At 38.1% G+C, this 13501-nt stretch overlaps 1 protein-coding gene across 1 annotated transcript in view; it reads left to right on the top strand.

Annotated features, from left to right (window-relative positions):
• Positions 1-3116: 3116 nt before the first annotated feature.
• The window catches only part of WDR33 (WD repeat domain 33), a 79618-nt gene continuing 69233 nt past the window's right edge, over positions 3117-13501 (top strand). The window contains exons 1-2 of the mRNA XM_054982833.1: positions 3117-3234; positions 10410-10508. The gene's annotated coding sequence lies outside the window, so the exon portion shown is untranslated. The remainder of the gene's footprint in view (positions 3235-10409; positions 10509-13501) is intronic.

Genomic DNA, 13501 nt, shown 5'->3' with positions numbered 1-13501 from the left:
TGAAATGTTGTTTGTTACTTGAAGGTTATTAGTTACATCTAATGTTACAATAACAATAAAAATTTAATAAAAAAAAAACTTGAGAGGCTAACAGGGTTTAAAGTTGAGAAAAAGGTAAAATATTTGGGTATTACTTTGTCAAATACAAACCAAAACAATTATATTGAGACTTGGAAAGAAATTAAAAGGCATATACTAAGATGGGATAAAACTTAATTATCACTGTTGGGAAGAATAGCTACAATTAAAATGAATGTCTTACCTAGAATGTTATTCTTATTTCAGACAATACTAGTTTTGACAACAGAGACACCATTTAAGCAATGACAGAAGGATATATCGAGATTTATATGGCAAGGCAAAAAGCCAAGGGTTAAATTTAAGTTTCTACAGGACGCAAAAGAAAGGGGAGGTTTGGGCCTCCCAGATTTGAGATTATATTTTGCGGCTAACTGTTTGTTAAAAAATAGAAGATTACTGGACCTGGAAGGGCATGATCCAAAATTTGGGTGGCATGGATATCTATGGTATGACAAAGTTAAAGCCAGTGCAGAGTTTAATAATCATTATGTAAGGTGTGCAATCCTGAGAGTATGGAATAAATACAAACTTAGGTTTTGTTCGAAAATACCTCTTTGGCTGTCATCGCAGGAAGCTCATTTTAGAAGGGAAATGGTTAGTCCACTTAAATGGTTAACTTATCAGGATTTATTTGAATTCTCACAGGACCAAGTTAAAATTAAATCAAGAGAGGACTTAGAAGGGCACGCCCGTCAGTGGTTTCCATATATGCAAATTTTGGAGAGATTCAAACTAGACGAGTTGTTATGACTTTGAGAAATCTAAAACTGAATTTGAAATAGCCCTTTGTACAAATGATGAACATGTTATTTCTAAAATGTATAAACTTCTGTTGAGGTTTGAGATGGAGGAAGAGCAAGTAAAAGAATGCATGATTAAATGGGCAAAATTGTGGACATGATATATTAATGGAGCAATGGGAAAATATGTGGATAAGGGGGCTGAAATTTACACTAAGCTCCAGTATTAAAGAAAATTTTTACAAAATGATGTATCGTTGGTATATGACTCCTGAAAAATTGGCTAGAATGTATAAGGGGGCGTCAAATGTATGTTGGAAATGTGCTAAACAAGAAGGGACATTTTTTCATATGTGGTGGACATGTAAGAAAGCAGAGTTATTGGTTGCAGATACAATCATCGATTCAGAAGATTTTGAAGATTAAACTTCAGCTGAGAGACTTTTCTATTGGGAATAATGAACAGCCAGTTGGAAAAAAGTTTTAGGACACTGTTTTTATACTCTATTACAGCAGCAAGAGTACTTTATGCACAAAAGTGGAAAACTACAACATTGCCTACAGCGGAGGAATGGTTGACAAAAGTTTTGGAGTTTGTGTTAATGGCAAAATTTACTGCATTAATTAGAGAAAGGGCATTAGTTAACTTCTTGTCTGAATGGAAATGGCTAATAGACTTTTTGCATGAAATGGATAACAAGGATTTGATGACATCTGCATTTATGGATTAAGAAACAGGAACAATAGAAAAAGAGGGTTTTGTGACTAACTTAGAATAAGTGGGACTCTAGAAATGATATATACTTGTGGTGGAGAAAATCGGAACTCAATTTGTAGTGTAATCTAGGTGTTATTTTATTTCCTTTTTTCTTTTCCTCCTAATTTTATAGATACATGTATTGTTAGTGTGTTGTGTTTAGAATTGTTTTTTCTTGTTCTCTGTTGTTTATTGTCTTGTGGTGTGTAGTCTATAGTTTAATAAAGAAAAATTTTAGTCAACCAGTTGTTATAGTCTTCCTCTCACTTCCTCTCACATTTCAAGGCTTTTTTTGTCCGTTTTGCCCCATTATAACCTTATATTTAAATGCCCCTTTAGTGAAGGCCCACACTATGCATCTGATGAACTGGGCTCTAATCCATGAAAGAAAGAAAAAAAATCCCATTATTTATTTTTATGCATTTCTAACCTGGTTTTGTCCAGAAAAAGGATCTAAAACTGTTAGCCTTTAGGGTAGCACAAGTCTTTATCTTGCTCATTGGTTTATTTCTGTACTGGGTTGAGTAGGTTTCCAACCCTATGCAACATTACATCCACTTGAATTTTAGTATGTACTAAACCCAAAGGTTTATGTACAAAACCCAAAATTTCACTGGAGTCAAGTAAGCATCTTAAAGACTACAATATATAAGCTTTCGTGAGTCTCTGAACTCCTTTCTTTGGACTACCTGAAGATGTCAGGAAAGCTTCCAATTTCCAGGCTTTTTGCCAGCTTTGCAAAACTGAATTATTCAAAAGGGTTTATAGGGTTCCCAGTTGCCACCTGGTGCTGGGCAATCTCCTGGGGGTTTGCCATGTTGCCTGCTGATCACTGGAGAGTGGCAGGAGGTAGCAACTGGCAACCTGGGAAGGTGTGCTCCTGACAGGGTGTGATTACATCATTTCCTATAATGATGTCATTGTGCCACTGCAGGCAATATGCCATTCTTAGAATTGCTTATGATCTGTATTGGTATTTCCTCAGCTCTATATAGGATTTCTCCTGGTTTTAAATATCTGCAAATTTGCGTTTATATTCCCTATTACATTGTTTATTGAAATCTTTAAAACTGACTGTATTAACCCACACTCTGCAATTCGCCTTGAGCCTGAGCGAGAAAGGCAGACTAAATTACGTTAAATAACTAACGTTAAACGAATAAACAAGCACTGAGGCTGATTTTATATACAGATGCGGCAGGGTTTGTGTGTTGTATATTAGTGCTGTATACAATCTCCCCTCATCTGAAGAAAAGTGTTCTGACTTGACAACTCTTAACATAATTTTTTAAAGGTACTACTTCATTCTTGCGTACCGGACTTTAAGCACCGCCCTTTCCGGAGCGGAAGGCGGAAATGACGCCTGTGCCGAGACTCAAAGCAGATCCCCCTCCCTCCAATTCAGAAAATATCTGGTCCCTTCATTCCGAAAGCGCATGCGCATACCACAGTCCTTTGCGCGCCCCTCCTCCTCAGCCTCTCTTTGGTTTTACTCCGCCGCTCGCGTGCGCGATGACGTTAATTGTGTGTACCGCCTCTGGTCGCTGGTGGGGAAGATGGCGGATGCTGGCGGCGGCTCGTGAGGAAGCAGCTTCCGGGATAGAAGCGCTCTGGGGTTGGGGGCCCGACGTACGGGGCTCTGTGTGCGGCTGTTCTGTAAGTGTCTCTCGTCAGGCAGGCCGCGCAGCTCGGGGTGGGAAAGAGGCGTCTCAGCAAGTCGGAAGGCCGCTGCTGCTTCCGCCATCTTTAGGCCTCGAGGGCTGCCCCTGTTGAGGGTTAGGGGCCCGCGGTAGAACGGTGGCGTGGGAGCACGTTGAGTCTGGAAAGGGTCTGAGGTTCGGCAGGAGAGGCTTGAATAGAGCGAAAAGTGCATCTATGCTGATCGGTGAAGATAGTTTCAGGTGGGTGGCCGCGTTGGTCTGCAGGAGAAGAGCAAGGTTCGAGTCCAGTAACACTTTAAAGATTAACAGAATTTCCAGGGCGTGAGGTTTCGAGAGGCAAAGCTTTGATTATCGAAAGATAATACTCTGGAAATCTTGGAGGTCTTTAAGATACTATTGGTCTCGAATATTGTTATTCTGCTCCAGTAGACAGCTGAAGGCGACATTGGGAATGGGTTAGATATGTTCCTTCCGACGTGAATAACTTCTAACAGGACTAAATAAATGCTTACAGTATGATCTTAAACAATACCAGTATTTTAGTGTAGGGGAGTGGCTGTGAGTATGATCTAGAAAGTCTCTGATTCAGGTCTCACCTCAGCTACTCGTTCCCAGGTGACCAAAGTAGGTTACTGTCTTGGCAGCTTCTGCTCCTGTAACACGGACATGATGGTGGTCATAATACCAGGCTACATTACAGGATTGTTTTGAAAATAAAGTTTTAATTTTAAACATTTTACTTCATTTTTACTTTACCTTTCTCGCCAGTGAGGCCCCAAAGCTGTTTACATCATTCTCCTCTCCATTTTACCCTCACAAAAACCTTGTGAGATAAGTTAGATTGAGAATGTGTGACTGGCCCAGGTCAGCCAGCTGCCATGGCAAAGTGGAGATTCAAACCTGGATCTCCCAAATATCAGTCTGATACACTATACTGGCTTTCATATAAATAGAAGCAGTCATTATTTGGAATTAATGTATGATAGTACATATAATAGCATGCAAGCATTCAAGTGATACAATTCTTAGATAGAAAACGTACAAAATAAGGAAAAGACATCTTTGAAATGTAAATATATTACAGTGCAATCTGAGATAGCGTTACATCCTTCAAAGCCCATTGAGATCTGTGTTCATTTCTGTTTAGGATTGTGATGTTAGTCACACACACATTTGTAATCACAAGGTTTCTTGGTTATGTATTTAAATCATTATTTCTATGAACGCATTAAGTCTTACTGAGTTATATTAGGAAATGTTAATTAATTTTTACATCCTTAAAATGGTAAAAATTAGTGTTTATAAAATTGCAAAACCATGTCAATGATTATTTCAACAGAATGTTTAGAAAGTGTGCTTAGGATCAAAACTCTTGTTGGTAGATCTATGGCTTCCTGATTTACATTTTCTTAAGGGCAGGGTCTTTGATGTGAATTTTCTTTGATTTTTAAAGAAGGCATAACATAGCATTCTGTGCTTTAGGATCATATTCAGATTCTTTTCCCTCTGTATAATATGTAACATACAACTGTTATAGGTTAACATGTACATTGGTATGAAGTCTTGTATTTGCCTGGTGGTAAAAGTTATTTGTTCTTAGCATCTGTATATTTATTGCAGTATATTTTAATACTGTATTTCCCATTAATTGCAATCATATATTTAAGAATTATTTATATTTTAAGCCATTTTGGGGTCTTTTCCTGGATAGTAAGTTGGGATACAAGTGTTGTAATGAACAAACTATACAATTGCTAGATCAAGATGGGTAGCCGTGTTAATCTGTCTGTAGCAGTAGAAAAGAGCAAGAGTCCAGTAGCACCTATAAGACCCACATTGTAGCTCTATCTGAAAAAGTGAGCTGTGAAAGCTCACACCCAACCACAAATTTTGTTAGTCTTATAGATGCTACTGGACTCTTGCTCTTTTCTACTGTACAAGTGCTGTATGTTTAGTGACCATGGTATGGCCATTAAAAAAAAACCTTCATTGAATCTGCAAAATAACTATCTTCATTTCTATCGCTTGCTTTAAAAAGTAGCCTTTTAACCTCAAAATATCTCATCAGTTTGAACTTGAAAAATTGAAACGATAACATCTCTTTAGTATGCAGTATGAAATATTTTCAACTTTTGGAGGGCATTTTTTTTCAAATAGTCACAAGAAATCTCTAAACAAGATGTTTTCTGAATAAGCATATAGCTTCTTCTGATTTTGCACTTTTGTTTTACTGCCTGAAATTTAGTCAAACTAGTTTACATTCATTTCCTCAACCATTCCCAGTGGTGATGCATATAAAAGCTATTTGGGAGAAAAATACTCAAGGAGTGAGGCCTCTGAAGACATAACTTGTTATGGTTGAAATAGTCACTCCATTATCATAACTGATTTGCCAATAATAGTGTGTAAATATTCTTCATTTAAAAAGAGTACAAAAATAAATATTTCAAAATGCAGCTCTACATTTTTAAAAAAATTATACAGATGTTATTCTAAATTTGTGAAGAGTTGTTTTCCTTTTACTAAGAGCCTCATTATTGTATTTGTGCTATATTTTTTCTTCCTGTGCTTTGTCTGCAATATTAAAGCAAAGGGAGAAATTAAGCATAATCAAATATGTAATTTTTATAAGAATAGATGTTGGCCATGAACACTCTCTTCTGAAGTTCCATGTGCTGCTTTTTTCAGTTCTTTACTCCAGCCATTCCTATTTGATTATGTTTTCCACTGCTGCTGAGGTCTTAGCAGGTCACCATATTGTCTAGATTGTGGCTACTCATAGGAAGGCTAGTTTGAATAGAATAAAATCAAACTCCTCTTGCAAAGCATGGGGTGAAGGGAAAGGGGAATAGAAACAATGTATATTGTGTCACTGAGAATTCTGTCAGTTGGGCATAGTACTATTGTTCCTAATTGATTTTTACATTATGACTTTCATTTGAAAACCTTTAGCATTGGCTTCCACATGTCTTCACATGTACATTTATTACAAATGGAACTGAAAGAGTTGAGTATTTATTTGATATTTGCCGTGCTTAGTTCATAAAAATGTCTTTGCTGTGGTTTTCTGTTTTTATCATGATTATGTTGATCACCTTAAAGCATCCTAAGTAAGAATCACAGTTCTTGTTCTTTAGAATTCTTCATATACTTGGAGATTCCATTGATTACAAAGGTATTTGCTTCTAAAAACACATACTGGAGATGTCATCTTCACTGAGAAAACAAGAGTTACCTGTTCAGATGGGAAGTGAAATCTATCAGATATGGTGAATGTTTGAGATTTTCCAGTCTGTCTAGAATCCAATAACTCTTTGAGACTTCAGTACTGAATGTCTTCCTCAATATTTGACTTTCATGTCCACCTATAATTTGAATTGATCATCATATATCTCATTGCCAACTGCGCATGTTGGCAGCACTTGGGCACAAAAGAGATGTTTGTGCAATCTTGGGCCACTCCTAGTGTGGCAGAAAAATCTAAAAACAGTAAATGGGGCACTTTCAATTGCCCCCCCCAACCAAAAGCATGTGCAGAAAACACATTTAACTCTTCCTCTGTTGTCAACATTATCAGAGGTAGGGAGGGCCTGGTGGAGGCAGCAGTGTGGAGAGATGGCAGTGTGGAGGTGAATGCTGGTTTGGATGGGTGCAGAAGCACCCGTAACTGCACCCAAGCTAGGGGGCAGCAGTGAGAAAGATACTATGGTGAGATTGGGGCGGACAGCCTGGGGGGAAGCCTCTGTGGCCATGCTGGGAGGGAAGAAAACCACGGCAGAAAGACCGGTGGGGGGAAGGAGACAAGGAGCCTCGTGTAGCATCCTGCAATTCTCCCCATCAATTCTCTTTGTAATCATTCCATTTTTGTTGAATGCTGGGACTAAAAGAACTGTATTTCTGAACATTTTTTCCCTAGAAAATAGAAATACGACTTTTGTGGAGAAGCTGGCTTTCCAGTAATAGCATAGGAGTCTGCTCCTGAATAAGAAAGAAGCTGTGGGAGTGGCTGTCCATAGAGACTGGGGCTTGCGTTAGTTCTAATTGTAAATTGTCAATCTCTGGGGAACTTGCTTGGCCTCCCATAGCTTGGTGAGCTTCATTATTTTCCATATAGTCTTGCAGATATTTTTGATAGCTTTAGCTTACTTAATTGCCAAATAGTAAAGAGTTCATTAGCACTTTTAAGACTAACCAACTTTATAGTAGCATAAGCTTTTGAGAACCACAGTTCTATTCGTCAGATGCAAAGTAATTGCCACATAGCTTTTTGCACTTTGGGAGGGATGCATAAGGTCAAGTGTATAAAGATGAAGTGAGTTATATCTAGCATTTGCCTGCAGGAACCCCCATTCTGGTCTTAATATTCAGAAAAAATGCTATAACTGCAAGTAAAAAATAACTTAAATGACAAGAATTATATATAGCAGTAATGGGTGTAGAGTTAAAAAAATCTGCACTATGGGCCTATCTAGAGCCAGGCTATATGTTCCTGTAAATTGAGCTAATCCCAGGTTTGCGAAACAATATTTATTTAATTATATATCACCTCCATATCGAGTGCTCAGTATCAATTGTTTATATATATATTTGCTCTGCCATGACAGCTTCATTCATCTAAGCGGGGCTTTCTCCAGGTCCCACTGTGTACATGGGCAACATCAACAACTGCCCATACATTTGCCTTCTCTGGCCACCACCTTATGGAATGGAGGAGAAAAAGGGTTATCTTGTGGGTTGAGGGTAAAAGGAAAATAGGCAGTTTAGTAAAGTAGATGAGGAGGAAACAGGAATCACCAAGGTACGTGGATAGGTTTCCCATCCTTCATGTTCCTCTTTGCCTTGTTTAACTTGCTTTTATGCTAGAATGTAGAATATGTTAACTTATCTTCAAGGGAAAGTAACAGGCATGTGAAGTGATGTCCTGTACACATAAGCCCGTTTTTCTGTGGCACATAACACTCTTATCTAACAAATAAAATTTGTCTTCTCAGCTGGAGACAAGCCAGAGCATTGTTTTCATCCATGCTTCAGTTTGTGTGTACCAGATTTATTTTGCTACACATATCCCAAGTCCTCAAGTAAATAAGCAAATCTGTAAAACATAACACTTTACTCTCTGGGATCAGTTGGTTGTAGATACCTTTTTGACCTTGCTTATACTAGATGTATACCTAAATTTTTTTTTTCATAATTACAACACTGTATTCTGATGGATTCTCAAATATGTGCTTTAGAGTCGAAAAGGATTGCTGCACAGCATAAAGGTTTCAAAAATGTTTCATAGTTAAACATTCCTGCATTCTGGTATCTTTGAATAGTTATTTTTATGGTGGTTGAAAGAGTATTCTTGGTTGATCTGCAATTACACCAAAACACAGGCTTTAAGAAGCCAGCGTTGCCCTTATATACCAATATAACATGCTTGAAAAAAAAAACTGTGCTCATGGAACTATTAAAACATGTCAGTCAGTCTGTATTGCAGTAATGAACAAGCTCTAGCAACACAGCAATTCCATCAAAGAAAAACCAGATATTTCCACGTTTTATAGGAAAAAAATAAAATATAAATCATTTAAAATATCTCAATATAAACCCATGATGATACACTTTTCAATCTAATGGTTAATGACCCAGGGTGGAACAACTAGTGAGCAGGTCAACTGTGCTTATATCTGCATGCCTCCTGTCATCTTTATGATGGCAGCAACAAACCTTGCCATTTGGAAAGATGCATTTATCTGCCAGTAGTAATACCAGTTTATCCTGATCTGACCTTCCTAGTTTATTTCCAAGTAAATAATGGTCCTCAGAAACACTTTACGCTCAGTCTCAAATCTCAAGCACTGGAATATGACATGGGACAAATTCTCGATGGATCTATAGTCATAAGAGCAGACTCTTTCACTGTATGGAATACCATTGAAGTGGCCACCTAAAACTGCAAACAGTAGACTATCTGCATATGCTTAGTGAAAGCCTTTCTGTACTCATAATTAATTGTATCAGTAAAGTACACTGGTAGAGTCAGGGGAGAAAGAAGTAACTGCCTGTAAAAGGGAGTTGTTCTCAAAGTGCCTATTAATCCAACATCAGTTTGAGCATTCTGGTCAACAGTCTTTGTTTTATTAAAAGTTTGGCTGCACGGAAGCACTAATGTCAATACAAAACCACATCATAAGTTAGCCCTTCATCACTCATGTAAAAGTTCGACGGCCAGGAGATGTACAAAAATATTTTTCAGTCAATAGTTAATGGCTGCGTTATTGAGGGTAGAGATAATTCTACTCTGACCGTAGCTGAAGATGTTCAGGGAGGGGTATCCAGCACCAGGTGGGCTAATTTATTCAGGGCAACTTCTAAGGAGTAGAGATTTCCAGAGTCTGAAAGTGCTACTCCATATAGAAGCTGGGGCAAAACGTGGGATTTCCCCCCCAATTTTGCTCCATATTTTTGAATATTATTTTCAAAGTTTTCTTGAGTGTGCATTGTCAAATTATCAGCATTCATACGAAGCTTGTGGAAAACTGAGTAAGAAGCCATGTTAGCACTTCGGATTTCTCAGTGTCGTTCCAAATGATCCAATACTGTGTAGGAAGGTGTAGTGGTTTTAATTGAACATCAGTCCATTTAATATGTAGGTACATAACCATGTGAAAAAAACTATTGTAAATTAATCTGTATGTGCAGTGTGGGCAGCCGTTTCTGTGGTTAAATCTGTTGAAAACAAGTAGCCACTGTGAAGGAACTTGGTGTTGACTTTTGGAAGTGATTAAATTTTGGCTAAAGTTGACTCTATAAATTTTACATAAACATTAAAGATAAGCTATAGTAGCCTTTTAAACTTTCTGTGGCTGCTCATCCTCTTCTCATTTGCCTCCCAGTCTTGCTTCATGTACAATACTGCCTGCTGCAGCCTGTACTAATCTTCCTTTTTTGTATTATACCATTTATGGTTCCCTTCAGCTAAAAGAGGAACAGTAGAGCATAAATGGAATATTTCAGTAGAAGTGAATAAAGGTATAATATGCTCACTTATGACATTGGCTACTTTACTAACGTGTGTGAAAGCCAAATTGCATTGTTCAATGAATATATTACTTCTCTGTGGAAATAATATATAAAATATGTATTGTTTAAGCAGCCAGTAACTTGCAGTCTCCTCTCTCACAGGCTTCAAGCTCTTCTCTGCTCCATGAACATCTGCCAGAATTCTGAACAAAAATATTTGGCACAAATGTGTTAAAGAAGTTGTCAGTTTCTGCTGCACAGGTATTTAAAATTCACTGCCTATCAGATTCCGTTTAATTAAATTGTAAACCCCTTGCCAGAGTTTTGTATGTCCTTAATATATGACAAGATTCCTGAAGTTGCCAATTGGAAATTGCTTCTGTGCCCTTGCCAGTCAAATATAGAGCATAATAAACTCAAGCCATTGAAGAAAAACTTAAAATTAGAAATGACTTTAAATCAGTGCTTGATTAATATGTATTTTTCTGAAGGACAATTTTGTCTTAATAGTTCATGAAAGTAAGAAGTGTGTTGTATGTCAGAAAACAGTTACTACTTGGTACATACATAACCCTCTTAATTTGATGAGTGCTTTATGGTCTCTACTGTTCTTACCTTCACAACCATCCTGTCAGGCAGGGGCTTAGGTTGAGGTGGAGTCTTGCTGTGGCACAAGTGGAGATTGAATCTATTCCAGGAGCAAAGGCAATGTTTTTGTGTTGAATCCTGGCTTTCTTTCATACCTATGAGATAGCATTAATGTGTAGCCTGATCATTTAGGTCTCTAACATTCTTGAGGGTTATAAGTATACTCTAGTACCTTTTCAAGCAAAAACACAAGAGGTGACTAATTTGGATTTTATGCACTTTACTTTAGTGCACTTTTGCTTATTGAATATCTCTTTAAATATGTTTTTTAAAACTGAAATGTAGAAAAAACATTTTTTAGTTTTAATAAACTGTAAATTCTCTGCTGGTATTCTTGTACTGCAGCACTGCTATTTTATGGAGGGTATAGCTCATCATCATGACTGCAGAAAAATTCCAGTAGTCTTTTTGCTGTGTTCTGTAATCTGCAAGCTATTAAGGAAGAAACTGGGTTCACCTTTACTAACCAAAAATAAAACATGATCATTTTGTTTGTACCATTTTGTTAGTGGAATATCTAAAAGCAGTCAGGAGCTTTCATGTCGTTGATGTTGGAGTGACCTGGACTTTTAGTCTTTCCAAAGTTGCTTGCATAAAATGCTCCAAGTACAATTCCTTTCCATTTTTGGTGTTTTTGTAAAGCTCTGTCATGCCCTGTCACTGGCCCCATTCATTCCTTATGAATTGAGGGAGAGGGGTAATGGCAGCATTCCTGTGCTAGGACATGGCTAGAGCATGCACCATAGGATTGTGTGGGTCCCTACATCCCCAGCTTGGAGGGAAGAGGAAAGAACTGGCTAGCATGGCACGCTGTGGAACTGGTGGCTACAGGATTCAGGAGAATTGACGATGCAACTCTCTAGCTGACTTCTTCCTCTTCTCTTCTGGTCCCACTAGGGGCTACTGGGGACTTCTCATTCTCCCACCCTGCCCCTTGGTTTAAGTGTTTTCTCCAGCCAGCTCTTCCACATGATTTAGGCATAAACAAGCTTTGTGCTTTGACTTTCTGAGATTTTTAGAGATGGGTGCTTTGCTGAGGGTACAAAAGGTCTCTTCCATTGCCGTTTGTTTCATCTGTACCATACCTGGCATGAGAGGCAGTGATGCCAAGTTCACCACACAAGCACAGATGCATACAGTATGTGTATCCAGTTCATGTGCATCCATGGGGATTTGTTTGTATGTGTGAAGGCTTGTCCATTTTGCCCTCTATTTTCCGATACTTGATCCATCATGCCCAGTATTCTTGAGGTAAGCTAAAAAGTCCTAATCATTTAAACTGTTTTTCATTGAAGAACAAATCAGCAAGCCTTTATTTATCACTATAACAAGAGTTACAAATGGAGTTCCATTGTGTTTATTGAAATATCATATAATAAATCCATACACTAACTCCCTCAAGAATTGTTGTTTGAAGTTTGTTGAATGTAAGTACAGCTCTAGAAGAGCATTATCAACTTGTGCCTTGCCTCATGTGAGGTAATTATTACTTTGTACATGAAGAGCTTTCCCTAGAGTGTGAGTGAGATCAATTAGAAATAATTTTAAGTGTTCCACAAGGGACAGCAAGTCTATTATGGGAAATTATCCTATTAATTTCAGAATTGCACTCTGAAGAACTATTTAAAGTATTAAGAAACAAGCAGTAAAGTAACAGTAGATTAAACAAATGTAGAGTTTCTACTGCCTATATCAGATGTGTCTATGTCTGATCCCTCAGTAGATTTTATTAGTGAAAATGCACGCTCAGATTATGCATTTAACCTTTTGTTCTTATACAGTTGGAACGTCTCAAATTTTCCCTCCCCTCAGCAGTCCTTTCTTATCCTGGGAATGGTTATTCTCAGGGTTTGGGGACTTATGTGGAGCAGGAGGCTGCAGAGGCAAAGGAGACAGTATCAGTCCCTCCTTCCATTAGGCAGAGCTCTGTCTTTGGAAGAGGCAGGAGGGGAAGATTACATCAGATTCACACTTCTACTGCAACTTCTCAATTTGCATGGCTAGGATCTACACAGGCCCTGCAACCCTGTGGCTAGTAGGCTGCTGAGTGGAGGAGAAAGCTTGGAAAGATCTCCAACAGTGCCTTCTACTGGTGGATTTCTGGATCCAATCCCTTGATACTAAATCAGATCTTAAAACAACATCTTCAGATTCTTATGGCTTAAACTCTACATGTAAGGTAATGGTAGAAGCCTCTAATCTCAGGCTGACTTTCAGACCCACATATCTTGACTTTGAATTTCAGTTTCTGTGTTAGGCTGTAGGCGTAACTTGGATAAAATGTTGATCCTAAGCTATATTTTATCATTTTAAGTACTTAGACTAATGAAATTACGTAAAGTCAAGTACCTGTCACTGAGGCACATGCTACAATGATTAGAGTGTCAAGATGAAATTTGGAAAATTCAGGTTCAGTCTTACTCAGATGTGAAATGCCATGTGCCAGACTTCAGACACTTTAAACAGAGGCTCTAATAAATTGAAGGTTGGTCTGTGATGCTCCTTCAGGAATTCCAAAGACCCTTGGTCCAGGTTGAGGAATTGAGGCTGCCCAAGAGAAGAGAATTAAACACCCCAGTGTTTCTTTGAGCCCGTAAGTTCTAACA

This window comes from Eublepharis macularius, chromosome 6, assembly GCF_028583425.1.
Source record: "Eublepharis macularius isolate TG4126 chromosome 6, MPM_Emac_v1.0, whole genome shotgun sequence".
Lineage (NCBI taxonomy): Eukaryota > Metazoa > Chordata > Lepidosauria > Squamata > Eublepharidae > Eublepharis > Eublepharis macularius.
Note: the sequence above shows the minus strand (reverse complement) of the source record. Positions and strands in the feature narration are given on the sequence as shown.